We start from the raw sequence: 15,657 nt of genomic DNA, 5'->3' as shown, positions 1-15,657 counted from the left end.
CAGATGGTTTTTAGGAGTACTGGATTTACAAGCCATGTCCCTGAAGCTAAAGGGGCACTGCCAGGAGAGGTCACTCTCTACAATCTTGACTGATTTGCCAAAACAAAAGGACAGGAATTAGAGACACATCTGTTTTTCTGACCTAGGAAAAGAATCAAATATTTATTAATAGTGACCTGATTGCTGGTATTTTGTTGTGTTTTCCATTTGTTTGCTTTGTTTTCATTCTGTAAGCAAATTATTTTATAATCACTTTCATCCTAAATGATTCCAGTGCTGGAGATGTTACTGTGTTTTTTTTTTAAATTTGGATTTCTCATGTAATGTTTTAAAATACATGTTGAGAAAATAAAGAAATTTTAATAAGTATCCTTTTATGTTTTCCAGCTCTCCAAGCTTTCCACAGATGATGCATGGAAGTAAGTTATTAGTATTTTTATGGGTGTTTTTACTAACAATAAGATTCTCCTCTTAGCAGCTTGAGAGATTGGATGAAGTCATGGTTGTATTTGTAAATGTCCGAAGATAGAGTCGGAGTAAGATAATATGGGTATGTAACCCAGATACTTTAGACCAAGAGAGTGTGGATTTTATGTGTCTTCTCCCATGTGACCCATGCAGTACCACCAAGTTAGATTTGTGTGTTCTTAAAAATGTGGCACTATGAAGTTCTCATTTATTTTAGGCACATGACACATCTGGTTTTCTTTACACGCTGTTTCCTCTGTATTCTGGGACCTATAGTGGGGCCATTGGGTATTGTGGGGACCACATGAAAGAAATAAAAATGAAAAACTCCTCCCTTTTTTGCATTCTAGTAATCAATTATGAATGTATTCCTATTCAGAATAGGAATACTTCTTACATGTGTACACTAATGCATGCTCTTCCTAGTACTTCTGTATCGGTTTTCCCACTCGAGATGCATTTTCATTACATATGTAAGGGGGTATGTGGTGGCTGTGCATGTAGGTGTACCCATGCACACACACACATGCACACATGAGCATACACACACACACACACACACACACACACACACACACTAGAATACTAACATATAAGGCAGATTTTATTTTCTATCTATGGAAGTACCATCTTAGATTGGTAATGAATCCACGTGTCCTATGTCCTTCCCACATGGCCTCTTCATTCATTTCACAGCGTATTTAATGCTCAGTTTTGATTTAGGTCTGTAAAGGGCATAAGTTCTTAGACTCTCGTCATTGCTCTTTTTGCTCCCATTTCTCCTGAGGAGTGAGTGTATCTCATAAGCTTTTAGAAATCGTTCTTGTCTTCTGTGGTCAGCTTCCAACAGATCCTTGTATCCTGTTCATGTTATTTCCCCGATTCGGCTCCAGCTTCCTCACTTGACAAATGGAGGGTTCTAGGCCATCTGTGTCCCTTCCAGTACGATATCCTAAGTCCATCTGCAAGCTCCACTCCACCACACTCCAGTATCTCAGAAAGGTCATTTCTATGCCTTTTCCAGCAGGGGGCACCCCTGGGGTTTGGATGGGGCCTTTTTCTGAAGTGCTGGATAATTCCAGGTTCTGTAGAAACGCTGGAAAAGGAGAGACCCCCAAAGGCTGGTATACCCAACAAGACCCCTTAAAAGGTCACAGGCTTCTGACTGCACCGCTAGCCAGCTGCACATGGTAATCAGCCAGAAGGGGGAAAGGTTCGCTGAAGATTCTGGGACTGAGCGTGTCCCACTGTCATGGACATCATGCTGTCCTGTATTTACATTTTCCTCCTCTTGCCTGATTGACTTGACTTTAGGTCTGATTGACTGTCTGCCTGTCTTTCTGTCCGTCTGTCTGTCTATCTCCCCCCCCCAGTCTCCCACCCCCCCTTCCTTCCCTCTCTCTTTTCTCTTTCTTTCCCTTCCCTCCCTCTCCACCCCCTACCCCCCACCTCCCCAACTCCCATCCCACCCTCCACCCCCCTTTGTCTCTTTATCTCCTCGACGCCACCACATCCTCTCTCTGTCTCTCCCTCCCCCCTTCAGTGGTTCCCAGCCTTGACCACCCTTAAAAAATGTAAAAAAAAAAAAAAAAAATCATGTGGAGATTTTTTTAAATTACTGATACTTTAAACATTATGCAGCCCATGCATGTATATAAATATCACAGTGTATCCCATTAAAATACAGTTTGTTTTATGTAGCCATTAAAAAGAAACTTATCATGATTAAATTTTTTAAAAATAAATTTCTGTCCTGGAAATCTACATTACCTTGCTAGAGCTACCATAATAAAATAAGACAGGCAAGAGGATTTAAGCAGCAAAACACTGATTTCTTGGTATTTCTAGAGGCTGAAGGGACAAGATTGAAGCATTGTTAAGGCTGGGCTGACAAGTGGAGGCGACACGGGCTGTATCTCCAGTGCTTGGATTCTGGCAGGCTGAAGAACTAGGGGTTGGGCTTTCTATGTGCAGTTCAGCTCTTATTTGTCACTTAAGCCATCTGGGACACAGCTTGGGCACCAGGAGTTTCCAAAGCTCCCTAATAATCCTAATTTCCAGTCAAGGTCAAGAATATTTGCTCTAGAGTCTCTTCAAGGTCACACATCAGATGGCATGCTACTTTAATGATGTCATTTATCATGGTGCAAACCGAGTCTCCAGCTAAAACTGAAACCCATTTATTATCTGAATGTTTGTGCTTGTCCAAGAACATACTTACACCTGTTTTTCTACCTATAATGTTTGTATTAATATTACAGTTTATGCAATCAACCTATCAGTTGCTGGTCAGATCACTGCCAAAGCCATAGGCAACACCTATCTGCAGGGCAGCATTTTTGCTTAAAAATAGTAGAAACTAAAGTCAATTTATGAGTTCTTTTGTAGCCTTATGTATCTCGAGTTACTAAGAGATTACCGCAAAGAAGACAGATGACTTTCTCTGCGTTATGAGACCATGAAGTGGTAGATCTGGAACCAACCGGAGCCTAAGTCTTCTCTGCCTACTCTGTGGTCAAAGTCACACGTGAAAGCAAAGGGGTTGGTTTTGCTGCTCATTCCCCCAAGCCCAAGGGAAAGGAAGAAACCAAGAAAAACTCTGACCAAAGCTTACCACCACCTACATTTGAAATCCTCATTGTCCTACTGGCCAGTGTGTTGTTGAGGTTTTGCCAGACACAAAGGCTTTTTCATGGCTTGTTAGTCAGTTGCAGCCTGAATCAGAAGATATTAGAGGAAGCTTACCATACTCGGGATGGGGATGTTATAGGTTATTTTTATTGGAGAGAAATCACTTACATGAGAAACCGATAACCCAGGGTCAGTGCTCCGAGCATGCAGTCTCAGCTGCTCTCCGAGACCAGACCAGATCCCCTAGACAGAGCTCGCCTCCCTCTCCTCAGGCCTATATCCCACACGCCCCACACCCACATGTGGCCACGCCCAAAGTGGCGTGGTCTGCGCCAGAGGTACCTTGTAAGATCTCACCCAAGACGCTTCAGATACACCAGGGCCATGGAGCTGTCCACATGGATATGATCTTGATGATCTTCTCTGCCCTGATCACCGTGTAGGTGATGCTGGTGCAGGGGAGACAGAGGCACAGTCACTCATACTAGGTGAGCCCTCGGGCCCTAGTGAGCTCCACTGTCCTCTGGCTGCCACATTCCTCCTTTGCGGCCACTATGGACTAGAACTACCATGGCTTAGGTTAGTGTTTCCCAGCCAAGTACACTTTTGCTCTGCAGAGTCCCAGGCAGTGTCTGGAAAGGCTTCCGATTGTCAAGACCTAGCTTGGGAACAGTGTGGAGGCCGGGGATGCTGGTAAACTTTCACCATGCAGGCCAGCTCCTACATCAAAAATCATCTAGCCTAAATGTCTCCAAGACCAAGGTGAGAATCCCCAACTTAACTACCATTTTCCCCTTCGTGCATGAACAACTTCTGCCAAAAGCCTAGAAAATGAGGTTTAAGATAGCAAAACTCAAAAGCTGAAGCTGTTTCATGTTGTTTCGCCAAAGGTAAGTAATAGTAACAGACATTGCTGGCAGTCATCTTGCCACAAATGGTTTGCATTTCCACGGATGTGTGTAAGCCAGACCAGGATATCCTTTCTGTAGACCAATCCCACTGGAGCGTGTCCACCGAACCTCACCATCCCTGTGGCCTAAAGTGAGTCCGAATTCCCTGGCTTTTTTTGGTCAGATCTCCAGACCCCATTGTCAGAGTCTCTGATTCAACTGGAACCAAGTTCATAGATAGGTGTTTCTGGTGCTGGCTTTCCTGATTTATATTCAGATGTGTCCCGAATGCAGAATCAGGGCGAGGGGGCAGGTCCTCTGAGGGCGCCCTCTGTGGAAATGAGCCTTGCACTGCCTTTTATTAAAGACTCGCCTGTGAAAGATACAGGGTTGTCTTAGACCAGTATTTTATTTTGTTTTCCCACCATAAACGTTACTTCTTGTGAAGCCAAGGTCTAGAGGAATTTTCAGTATGATATACTATTTAAGTTTAAGCAATTTTTAATATTTTAATGATAGAAGAGAATCTTGCTTTATTTTGTTATATAAACAAACCCATAAGAATATGCCACCAATTATCTTGTCAATTAAAAAAAAAGCCCGGGGTGGGGGGGTGGGCACAGCAGTTATCATTATTTATGCACCTCCCTGTTTACTTATGAACTCTGTACACCCTAGATATGTAAGGAATAAATCTTTAAAGAATTTGGAAAAAGAAAAAAAAAGCCCACCTCCTTGGCCACTGGTAGATGACCCATGCTCCCATGAAAGGCTTTCCACCAGGAGGATATGGGCAGCTCTAAATGGATTCAGTGGGTTTGGGTTTTTGTCTTTTCTTTTTAATAAAGGACATGAAATGGGTGTATGGGAGGAGACTCGAAGGAGTTAGAGGGAGGTGGAGATAGCATCGTGTACCTCTGTGAACTTCTCAAGAATAAATAAAAACTTAATAACAAAAACTACCCCTTGCATTGCACTTGAAGAAGTTTTAAATAGATGAAACAAGTATCAAATATCACTAATTATCCACTGTCTGCATCACAGAAAAACTCTATCTTGCCTCCTACCCCAGGTAAAAACCTAAGATGGAATTTCTGAATCTTCATGAATAAAGAAGCCTGAAGACCTAATAAATCACTCAGTGCTCCATTCCATCTTTGGTTTTGTTTCTTTTGTTTTTTTAAAAAAATTTAAACATTTATTTATTTTATGTGTCCTGAGTGTTATCCTGCACATCACATGAGTACAGTGCCTGGGGAGGCCAGAAGAGGGCATCATAGCCCTAGCACAGAGTTAAGGATGATTGTGAGCTGCCATGTGGGTGCTAGAAATCAAACCTGGGTCATCTACAAAAACAAGTGCTCCGAACCACTGAGCCCTCTCTCTGCCTTTTCTCCATACTTGACAACTATCTCTGAATTAGATACATGGGGTGATTTTGTTTCTGCACTAGAGGGGTGTGAATTTCGCACAGTTAGTTCCCTGCCCTTGAGAGGAAACATGTCACATGAGCCCATTGTCTGTGGCCCTGTTTCCTTTGACGGATTTATCTGTTGTGTTTTATGGTGGCAAGTGCCAAGGACTCTGTCTTTGTGTTAAAAAATCAGCTCCTGTGTCAGCTCTGAGTATGTAGGTCACTGTAGCATCAAGTATGGAGTTCTTATTTATGCCATGACCCAGGGAAGCCTGGCCAGCAGTCAGCATCTCTCGGGGACTGTGTCCACTGGCATGTCTGGCCTTCTCTGGTTAAGGAGACATTGGGTCCAGGTGGGCTTTGCAAGCCTGCCATCTCAGCTGCAGCTCTGAGCTGTCTTCTGTCATTCATGTTGCTGACTTGGACACTTGAGATGCTTGTGCTCTGGGATGATTTGAACCCCTCAGTCACCCTACTTTTGCTCCCTGAGGTTGAGGGTTTCTGATTTCTCTCACAGAGCTCTCCTATTTTATGACAACCCAACAGGGCTCTGAAGTTCTAAGGCTCACCATGGAGATGACCAGGTGGCTGAGATCATGGCCTCTCTTGCAGCAGTCCTGTCTTACTCTTCACAGAGCTGGGGGCCTTGATTAAAGGGGTTCTGACAGTGATCACTTGCAGAGTCGAGTCTCTTTGTGGCCATGCTCTGTTGGGTTAGCTTAGAAGCTAAGTAGGCCATCGGTCCCTTAATGGCATTGTCCCAAAAGGAGGAAATCAAGTAGCTGCTCCCCCTGCATGTCTCCACTGATGCTATCACTCATGGGGACATTCAGTAGTGAGGCCTGGCTTTCCCACATGTACCCTGATTGCTCTGTGCTTTACATTTCTTCTTAGAAATTCATCTCCAGAGCATGGTGCAACATGACTCTGGTGACATCTGCCACCACCAGTACTGGAAGTACTTCATGAAGCACCCATATCTTGTTGAGACTCTGCTTTTTTAAGTTATACATTAAATGAACTATGTTGGGAAAACCAGAACTGAGTGTATTACTCAAGTTAATATCTTGAGGCTACAGTTTGGTATCCTAAAAAACTACCCAGAGAGAGCCTAGCTTCTGAATATTTTCTATGGATACCTGAGATCTCAAGGTATCTGCCAGGGCTACTGAGAGCCTTGAACTCATTTGTAAGATTAGAGAAGTTTCTAGCTCTTTTCTACAATATAATATTACAAGGGTCATATCACCTACAGTATAATATAACAAAGGACCATATAATCTGCAATGTAATACAATAAAGGACCATATAGTAAAGTTCATTGCCATGATTTGCTGCTGTAATTACCGACAATATAATAGTAGTATATCAATATACAGTATATGCAATTATAATTGCTATAATACCATGCTATATAATTATTATAATCACTTTAATAATGATATAAACTTCCTGAATTACTACTATAGCCATAATAAGAGCCTTTTGAACATTAGTCCAGTTATGTGTACTTAATTTTTAATCTTACTTCATACAATGTAGTTCATAGGGTTTAAACATCTTGGCCAAAGCTGTATAATTAATTAGTTATAAATAATTAAATAGAAGTCTAGAATCCTGCCTCCCTCGCTAGTCATTTACTCCCACATCAAGAGCAAGCTCCTTAAATATCCCTAAGCCGTGGTTCCCTTCTCTAGACAGCAGACACACTAAGGACCAGTCTTTTACAGAGGTGTGGTTCCCTTCTCTATACAGCAGACACACTAAGGACCAGTCTTTTACAGAGGTGTGGTTCCCTTCTCTATACAGCAGACACACTAAGGACCCATCTCACGGAGGTGTGGCTCAGAAACATTTCTTCAAGGATTCCTAGCATGGGGACTGGATGGTTCAGAACCACTAGTTGACTTTGAACGTGCACAACAGATAATTTGTCTAACATTTACACATACGTAAACATGTACTACCAAAGCAGTCTGCTGATGGGAGGATTCTTCTCTAGATATTTTTGTAAAGCTAAAGTGACTCACTGGTCATTGATCTACATTTTACATTAGGGCATTTTGATGTATTGGATTTTTGAAAGCAATACATGTGTACATGTGCCCCCCTTGCCACACCCTTATACTCTGCCATGTTTGTTTGGAGAACATTTGCCTGGGCTAATTTTGTGAGATGGACTCATTGGAACTGGAGGCAGGATGATGAAGGAGAAGACCACTGGCCTGCCAAGGAGCTGAAAGATTCTAGCCACTTATGGAATCACAGTGAGCCTCATTTTCCTCATATTTCAGATAACAGACTGTAAAGAAATAAGAAAGACAATTTCTACTCCAGCACATAAATAAAAACTGTAGAAGTCATTGCTCCCATTTTATAGCAACAGCAAAAACAACCACTTGAGCAAACAGCATCAGAAACTACTGAACCTGTCAGAGAGCTGGGAATACAGGAACCCACCACCTTAAATTCACAGAGGTAGGTAAATGGAGGTGATCCTGTGTGAGGTCTACCATCAAGGTAGCAGTGAGAAAACTGGGGCATATATCAAAGAAAACATGTGCAGGATCTCAATGCAGACAACTGAGAAGCTATAAAATAAGAGGAAAGATACCTCATGTTCAAATTACATATTGTTAAGAGGTTAATTATTCCCAGTTTGAACTATAGGATCAATAAAACCCAAATCAAAATTCCAGCAAGCTGTTCTGTGTATTGTACATAATGATTCCTATATATATATAAAGGCCAACACTGGAGAATGAGGTGAAAGGACAGACACCATCCAACCTCAAGACTTGATATACAGATTCAGACATCAGTAGTGTTGTGTTAGCAAAACAGAATAAACACGCAATTACTGTCCAGAATGAACAGTCCCCAACAGAACCACAAAAGTATAGTCATCCCAGTGAAAGACAGACAATGCAAAGGAGAAAGTCTACACTTCCAATAAATGTGATGGATCCATTCAACTTCCATATGCAAAAAAGTTAATCTGGATGCAAAACCTATAATTTCCACAAAAATCAAAATATTTTAGACTTAAATATAAAATACAAGACTTTTATAAGATAACACAGAAGAAATATTTCAGTGCACTTGGATTTGGTGGCAAATTCTTAGGCCTGATGTCAAAAAGTCTGACCCATGAATGGAAATATCAGTAAATCTTAATTTATGGAAATTAAAAACTATCCTGTCGAAGATACTATAAAGAAAATGAAAAACCAAATAATAAACAGGCCTCAGACTGAGAGAAAATATTTACCTCAATGCACACTTGGAAATAAATTTGAATCCAAAATATACTTAAAATTCAACTATAAAAAGCAACTAATTTGGAGCTAGAGAGGTAACTCGGCAGTTAGGAACATTTACTGCTCCAACTGAAGACTGGAGTCTGGTTCCTACTACTCAAGTCAGGTGATACACGATTGCCGGTAACTCTAGGTCCATGCAATCCTGCACCCTCTTCTGGCCTCTCTGGGCTGCTGCAAGCACATCACACACATAAGCTCATGCAGGCACACACACACACACACACACACACACACACACACACACACACACACACACACACACGTTCTAAAATTTTTTTGAAAAGCAACTAATTTAAAAAGTAACAAGATATCTGGAAAGACACCCTGTCAGATAGCAAGTGAGCAGATGCAAAGACATTTGTCATCCTCATCATTGCGTGCCACAGGGGACTGCAAATTTGGATGATAACAAAATACAAGTGCAGGCTATCACAAAGGCTGAAGTACAGGAAACTGACAGTGTTAAATGTGTTGAGAAAACTGAAGGCATAAGAGCTCTCATTGCTGAGAAGGCAAAATTTGAAAGCCATGCTTGGAACTATTTGGTAGTCTCCCACAAAGGCCGGCCATGGTTTCGTCACATGATCAATGATCATTCTACTGGGTGTTTACTTGGTTGAGCTTAAAACCTGCATTCACTAAAATCTCAGGTGTGTGTGTGTGTGTGTGTGTGTGAGAGAGAGAGAGAGAGAGAGAGAGAGAGAGAGAGAGAGAGAGAGAGAGAGAGAGAAGAAAGAAAGAAAGAGAAAGAGAGAGAGAGATGATACATGCATACATGCATACATACATAGTTAGATACAAGAATAGATGTCAGATTTGTTCATAATCATCCCAACTGGAAGCAACCCAGGTGCTCTTTAACCTCTGAATAAATTATCTAACTTATATATCCATGCAACAAAATACTATTCAACAACAACAAAAAAAGCTTCCAAGTCATGGAAAGACATGGAGAACCCCTGGTGAAGGGCTGCATGTTGTATGGTTCTAATTATATGGAATATGCAGAAACATGAACCTATTCAGAAAAACACTGAGTGGTCGCCAGTACTTCAGAGGGAAGAGGAGAAATAAACAGATGGAATGAGTTGCTTTTTTTAAGATCAGTAAAATTTATCTGTGTTATACTGTATTCATGAATACAAAACACTCATTTGTCAAATTCCATAGAACTGTATGGTGCAGAAAGTGGACCTTAAGAGATAGAAAATTTTCAAGGGCAAATAAGATTGGGGATCCCAAGAAGAATGCAGACTAACGAAAGGACCCAAGTAGATTGCAGATGTGGGAAACAATACCGAAGGAGCTTGGTGGAAAAGGGTACTTACAAGTCATGTCAGGAATTAGTGGCTCTGAAGATGAAGGCATTAGAGACTGTGCGTGAGCACCGTACTCCAGCTTCCCTCATGGGTAGCGACTAGCAGTCTGCCCTGCTCTGTAGGGGTGTAGTTAGGGAAACAGGTCTGAGTGGGAGCTGGGTTTCTTTTTTTTTATGATTTATTTATTTATTATGTGTACAGTGTTCTGTCTGCAGGTTGCCTGCATGCCAGAAGAGGGCACCAGATCTCATTACAGATGGTTGTGAGCCATCATGTGGTTGCTGGGAATTAAACTCAGGACCTTTGGAAGAACAAGCAGTGCTCTTAACCACTGAGCTATCTTTCCAGCCCATTTTTTTTTTTTTTTTTGAGACAGGGTTTCTCTGTGGCTTTGGAAGCTGTCCTGGAACTAGCTCTTGTAGACCAGGCTGGTCTTGAACTCACAGAGATCCGCCTGCCTCTGCCTCCCATGTGCTGGAACTAAAGGCATGCACCACCACCGCCCGGCTGGAAGCTGAGCTTCTTGATGCCTGTATCAAGTTTACAGATACTATGCAAGAAAAAGAAATAGTTGGGGAAATGACTGAAGTGAAAGTGAATGGGGTGAATAACTTCATATGCAGAAGACACTATTCTTTATGTATGTTTATACGCTGATGGGATCATTATTTTCATAATTTTTTTCTTCAAGCATAACTCAGGGTAGGTACTTAAGTGGGCAGAGAATTCACAACACAATTCTCAGAACACTTTCTGAGCCAGGTGTAATAATTCATGAGTTTAATCCCAATACTGCAGAACTAGAGGCCAAGAGTCTAAGAGTTCAAGGCCAGGGTCATAGCAAGTTTGAGACTACCCTGAGATGTATGAGACCCTGCCTTACACCTCCTTCCCTTCCTCCTTCCCTCTCTCTCCCTCCCTTTCTCCCTCCCCCCCACACACAGAGAAAGAGTTATGAAATTGTTATTTAATTTGTCCAAACAGATTGTGCTCTGTGGTTTATAGAATTCAAAGCAAGTTATTATGAATATGTAAAGCAAAAAAAATCTGCTTGTCAAATAGGGTCTAAAAATATAATTAGCAGGCCTATGAGTATCAGACATGTAGATGTGGGTGGGAATCTCATGCTTTGCTTGGCATACTACTACATGTAAGAGGGATCTATCCCCCATTTTCAGCATGGCAATGACCGACCATTGGAAAGTTGGAATTTTTCTTTCCAGCCAGTAAGCTTTTTTCTTCTCAAGGTAATAATCTTGATATAGATTAGACATTGGCAGAACTTCAAGGTTAAATCACTTCCAAGTGCTTTTAACAGCTCTTAATTAAAACATAAAACCTTTCAATGCTGTTATCTCTACCTGTTTTAATGTGAAGCTATTTTTCATACGTTCATGAAATAGGGAGATGTCTCCCTGAAAAAGAATCCTTCAATGACTCCACAAATTATTAGGGCCTGAAAACTACCTATACAGAATTCAGGGTTCAGACACACCATTAACTTACCTCAATACAAAGGCAAATAATTTATGAGAGACCAAAGTTTTGTTCTGTCTAAATCAAACTTCCTGCCTAGTAACAGGCTTGAAACACTAGAAATGATTATTGTGCTAATAATGCATATCTCTGCTCAAATCTCTTGAAAATGAAGCAAAATGCAAACACAGACATAGTTATGTGGGTACCCTCGCAGGATCTCCTTTAAGAGTTAATGACAAAATCATTAACTGGATTGCCTGTGAGACAGAACAGTGGGCAGCTGCCATTCTCAGGGTCACCACATTCCAGAGTTCCAGGCACTCTTCTTGCTCAGGTTTATGTCCACACTTTCTGTAAGTGCTTCAGTACTGACAGCATCAGTGTTTCCTGGAGTCATTTATTTCTCTCGTTGTGTCTGTGTATCCTCCTGCCCTGCAGGTGTGCTATCCGCACATACAAATAGCTGTAAATAGATGGAGACTTGCAATGCAAGGAAAACAAGCATCACACAACTCCTTTCCTTTAATACTCTTGGCCCGTTCATCATTTTGTCCAATGAGACAAATGTGATACAAATTCGATTTGATTTAATCTGTGATTCTTTTGCAGTCCGTGTTTATGTGCATGACAACAAGAAAGAAAGAAAAAAAACATGGTACCTTTGGGCAACATCTGATTCGTCAGGAAGTCCCTCGTGCTGTGATGTGTGGGTGGGGAAAACACGGGTGATGCGATCCAGATGCTCGAGCCAGGAATGCAGATGTGCGCTCTCCTCACATGCCCAGATGGTGACCCCTCTGGCATTGTTAATATGTTCCACATGCCAGGCTTCCTTCTTTGCATGTATATGCCTTGATCTCACTTAGTGCATGTGTTTATTTATGAGACACAGCATTCCAACATTTCATATGTGGCAGTAACTATTAAAAATGAGGAGTTTTAACTGCTCTGGAAATTGATAAAGAATCTTTCAAATTGCTATGAAATATGATCCTCATTTTGAAACACCTCCTCATACAATCATTCAATTCATAATGTGAGTTTTTGCCTTTCCCTTGAGAAAATATGATGCTGGATTTAAAGCAAAAGCCAGTGTTTTCATACTTGCACATCGTAATGACTCCTTTGCTCTGCTCTCATTTCTAATCTCTGAAGCCTCTAATTAAGAACTGTGTCCGTACATGGAATGTTGATATTTGTTGCTGATTAAATCCCGGCATTGGGGAAACAGAAAATCAGGGTCTTCTGGGAATGGTTCCTTATTTTTAATTATTTTTTATTATTTTTAGTTATGTGTAGTGGAGGGGGGTATGTGCATGTGAGTACATGAGTTCATAGGACCCACTTGTCGACCTCACAGGGGAGCCAGGTTAGGTTCCCAGCGCTCACATGGTGGCTCGAGACCATTGGTAACTCCAGTCCCAGGAGAGCTAATGCCTACTTCTGACCTCCACGGCATCTACCTGGTCTATAAACATGTAGACAGGCAAAATACTCATGCACATACAATAGTAAAATAAATGTTTAAAATTTTTTAAATGAACAGACTCAGGTTTTTATTTTATAAATCTCATTTGTATAGGACAAGTGTAAAAGATGAATATGTTCTCAGAAGGATGAAGAATATAAAAAAAAAAACAGATGATAAGATTTTGAAAGACACCCATCTCCGTTAATACTAGAAGTGATGGACCTTAAAACCAGAAAATGTATAATTCATGATATATAAAAAATGACCAAAAATATAGATGAGTGGTTTATTGTTAATGTTAGAATTCTGAATGTCGCCAATGGTGACAATGGTGAATGCTAATATCTGTGTATCTTGAATCTTGGTTATCTAGCAAGTGATCTCAGGCCCTTATGAAAATGGTTCTATTTCCTAAAGTAAGGTCTGTTTCCTCCTCCTACACAGACATACACTCCTACCTGTGCACACATACACACATATGCACACACACACACACACACACACACACACACACACACACACACACACACTCACACACAATGACCATACCCACAAATAAAGTGGAAAGTAAATTATCTCACGAATTAGGCAAAAATAAAGGGTAATTTCTCTTTCCTGAAGTATTCTCTGAGAAGCACAGATAGCCGAGTATTTTCACCAAAACTCTCCAGATGTTTTTTGCCCTGTAGGCACTTTTCTTCCCAAGTGCATATGAAAGACTACAACCTTAGTTAGCATTTTCTGAAAAATGATTTGGAGCAATTCTGTTTTTGAAACTGGAGGGGGTAAAAAAGGAGACTCAGACCCGGGCCTGAGATAAAATTGTCAGCAGTGACATCCAGCTCCATCTTCATCCTTGAGAAACCTGGAGATAGGTAGATGACTTCATAAACCACAGAAAGCAGGGAGAAGCAGCCGAAGGCAGGCGGAAAGGGAGGCGAGGTCCCAGTCCACCTGCAGAGAGCATATATGCTGACTCTTATTCATCCTTATGATGGTGTGATTATGCAGAAAATGCTCATTAGGCATGTCTATGGAAAAACTAAGCCTACTTTTCAATGTGGTGTGTATAAATTAATGTACTCGTGTGTTAAGAACTTTCTGGGGTGCATATAAATGCCCCGTGGGAGCTGTCAGAAGTACATGGGGCCATTGGTTTTAGCTTGTTGGCTCTAACAAGACAAGTGCCTGTCAGCCCATGGTAGGGATTCCAAGGACAGTAGCAAAAACACTTTTCGTGGGCCACATCATTGTGTGGGTCAGGGAAAGTGACCCCAGGCCAGTGCATGCTTCCCAGCTGTCTTTACTGAGTCAGCCAGCCATGACACCTGTGCAGTCTTGATTCTATCATTGGCCATCTGTGTGAGCATGCACTACGAGGCTCCAGTTTCTTTATCTGTCAGGTGTGAATAGCTATGCCCACCCTTTTGTCTTTTGAGGTTATGGTAAGTTCTGGAGTAGCGAAAGATCAGGCCGTTCTTTTTAAAGAAATGTTTTCCTGCCAGACACCAGAGTCTGAGTCAGGCACCAAGCTGCCTCTCCTCCCAGTTAGTATGTTCACCTACAAAGAAAGTGATTTAGAGTAGCTGAAGATGAAAGGATATGGCTGACCCCAAGTGTGTGCTGGCATATATGTATGTATTCATGTATGGATCTTAGCAACAGAGTTCACTTTCTCTACAGTGGCAAAATAACACTAATATGGGCCAGTGTATTATCTGGAATGTCCCCATTGTTTAGAACTAAGGGTGAAACTGTCTTATGAAATAGATTTGTACATGGCTGTTTGGTCCCACTTTGGAGAAGCCATCAACAGCAGAGCTTAGAAAACACAAGCTTTCTTTTCATCAGGCAGATAGCCCTTTGGATGGTCCAATGACTTCACTAGAACCTGGTATTAGGAAGTCCAGGCACACTCCCACTCACCCAGGTGTGGACCAATGGTCTGGAGGAACCTGGATAGATCACACAGCTCCTCATGCCAGTCTGCATGGAAATGTCTCAGCGACATTCGACTGCTGGGGAGTTGTGGAGCCAATTTCACAAAGCAAAGGCTTTGTACTTTTCTAAGAAAGTATTTTAGTCTTCATTTTCTCTAATTCTCCTCCCCTGACAAATGAAACACAAAATTATGTTACAAATGCAGACCCTAATGGTAATTTGTTTTCGCTTTTTATTTATAATACCTAAGTTATTCCTTAAAAATATCAAGTTGAACACAATTGGTTTTGGTGATAAGATATTCAACATTGTTTTTAAATTCTTTCTTATATGGTAAATGTATATCCAGATTAATGTATCAAAATTTACCGCATAAACTATAAAATCATTTTCAAAATCTCAATTCCACAAATAAAGTTCTATTCTAATTTAAAAAAAATAAGGAGACCCAGAAGCCAGGGAGAATCCTCACCATTTGCTTTTTCTCTCATATCTTGAAGTCTTGTCTCACCCTTTGGTTTTGTCTATTAACCTCAGACCATCACGATGAGACCTTATTTAAAGGAGCCACAAATGCAGACAGCCATTTCCCCTAAGTTCTTCTTTTGTTTTCAGGATAATAAATATGTAATTATTCTATCAGCCTTCCCACCTCACTGGAAGTGTAATGAACAGGCAGGGGGCTCTTTACTGCTAAGTCAGGATCCAGGATCAGCATCTT

The 15,657-nt window shown here is 41.2% G+C and overlaps 1 long non-coding RNA gene across 1 annotated transcript; it reads left to right on the top strand.

Moving 5' to 3' along the window:
• The first annotated feature begins 882 nt into the window (after positions 1 to 882).
• LOC118239570 lies at positions 883 to 14,901 on the top strand. The gene is made up of 3 exons (XR_004772067.1): positions 883 to 893; positions 8,806 to 8,809; positions 14,259 to 14,901. It is a non-coding gene; the product is annotated as an uncharacterized LOC118239570 (long non-coding RNA).
• Positions 14,902 to 15,657: the final 756 nt, after the last annotated feature.

Source organism: Cricetulus griseus (genome assembly GCF_003668045.3).
Source record: "Cricetulus griseus strain 17A/GY chromosome 1 unlocalized genomic scaffold, alternate assembly CriGri-PICRH-1.0 chr1_0, whole genome shotgun sequence".
NCBI classification, from domain to species: Eukaryota; Metazoa; Chordata; class Mammalia; order Rodentia; family Cricetidae; genus Cricetulus; species Cricetulus griseus.
The sequence above is the reverse complement of the archived record's forward strand: the minus strand, read 5'-3'. Positions and strand labels throughout refer to the sequence as shown.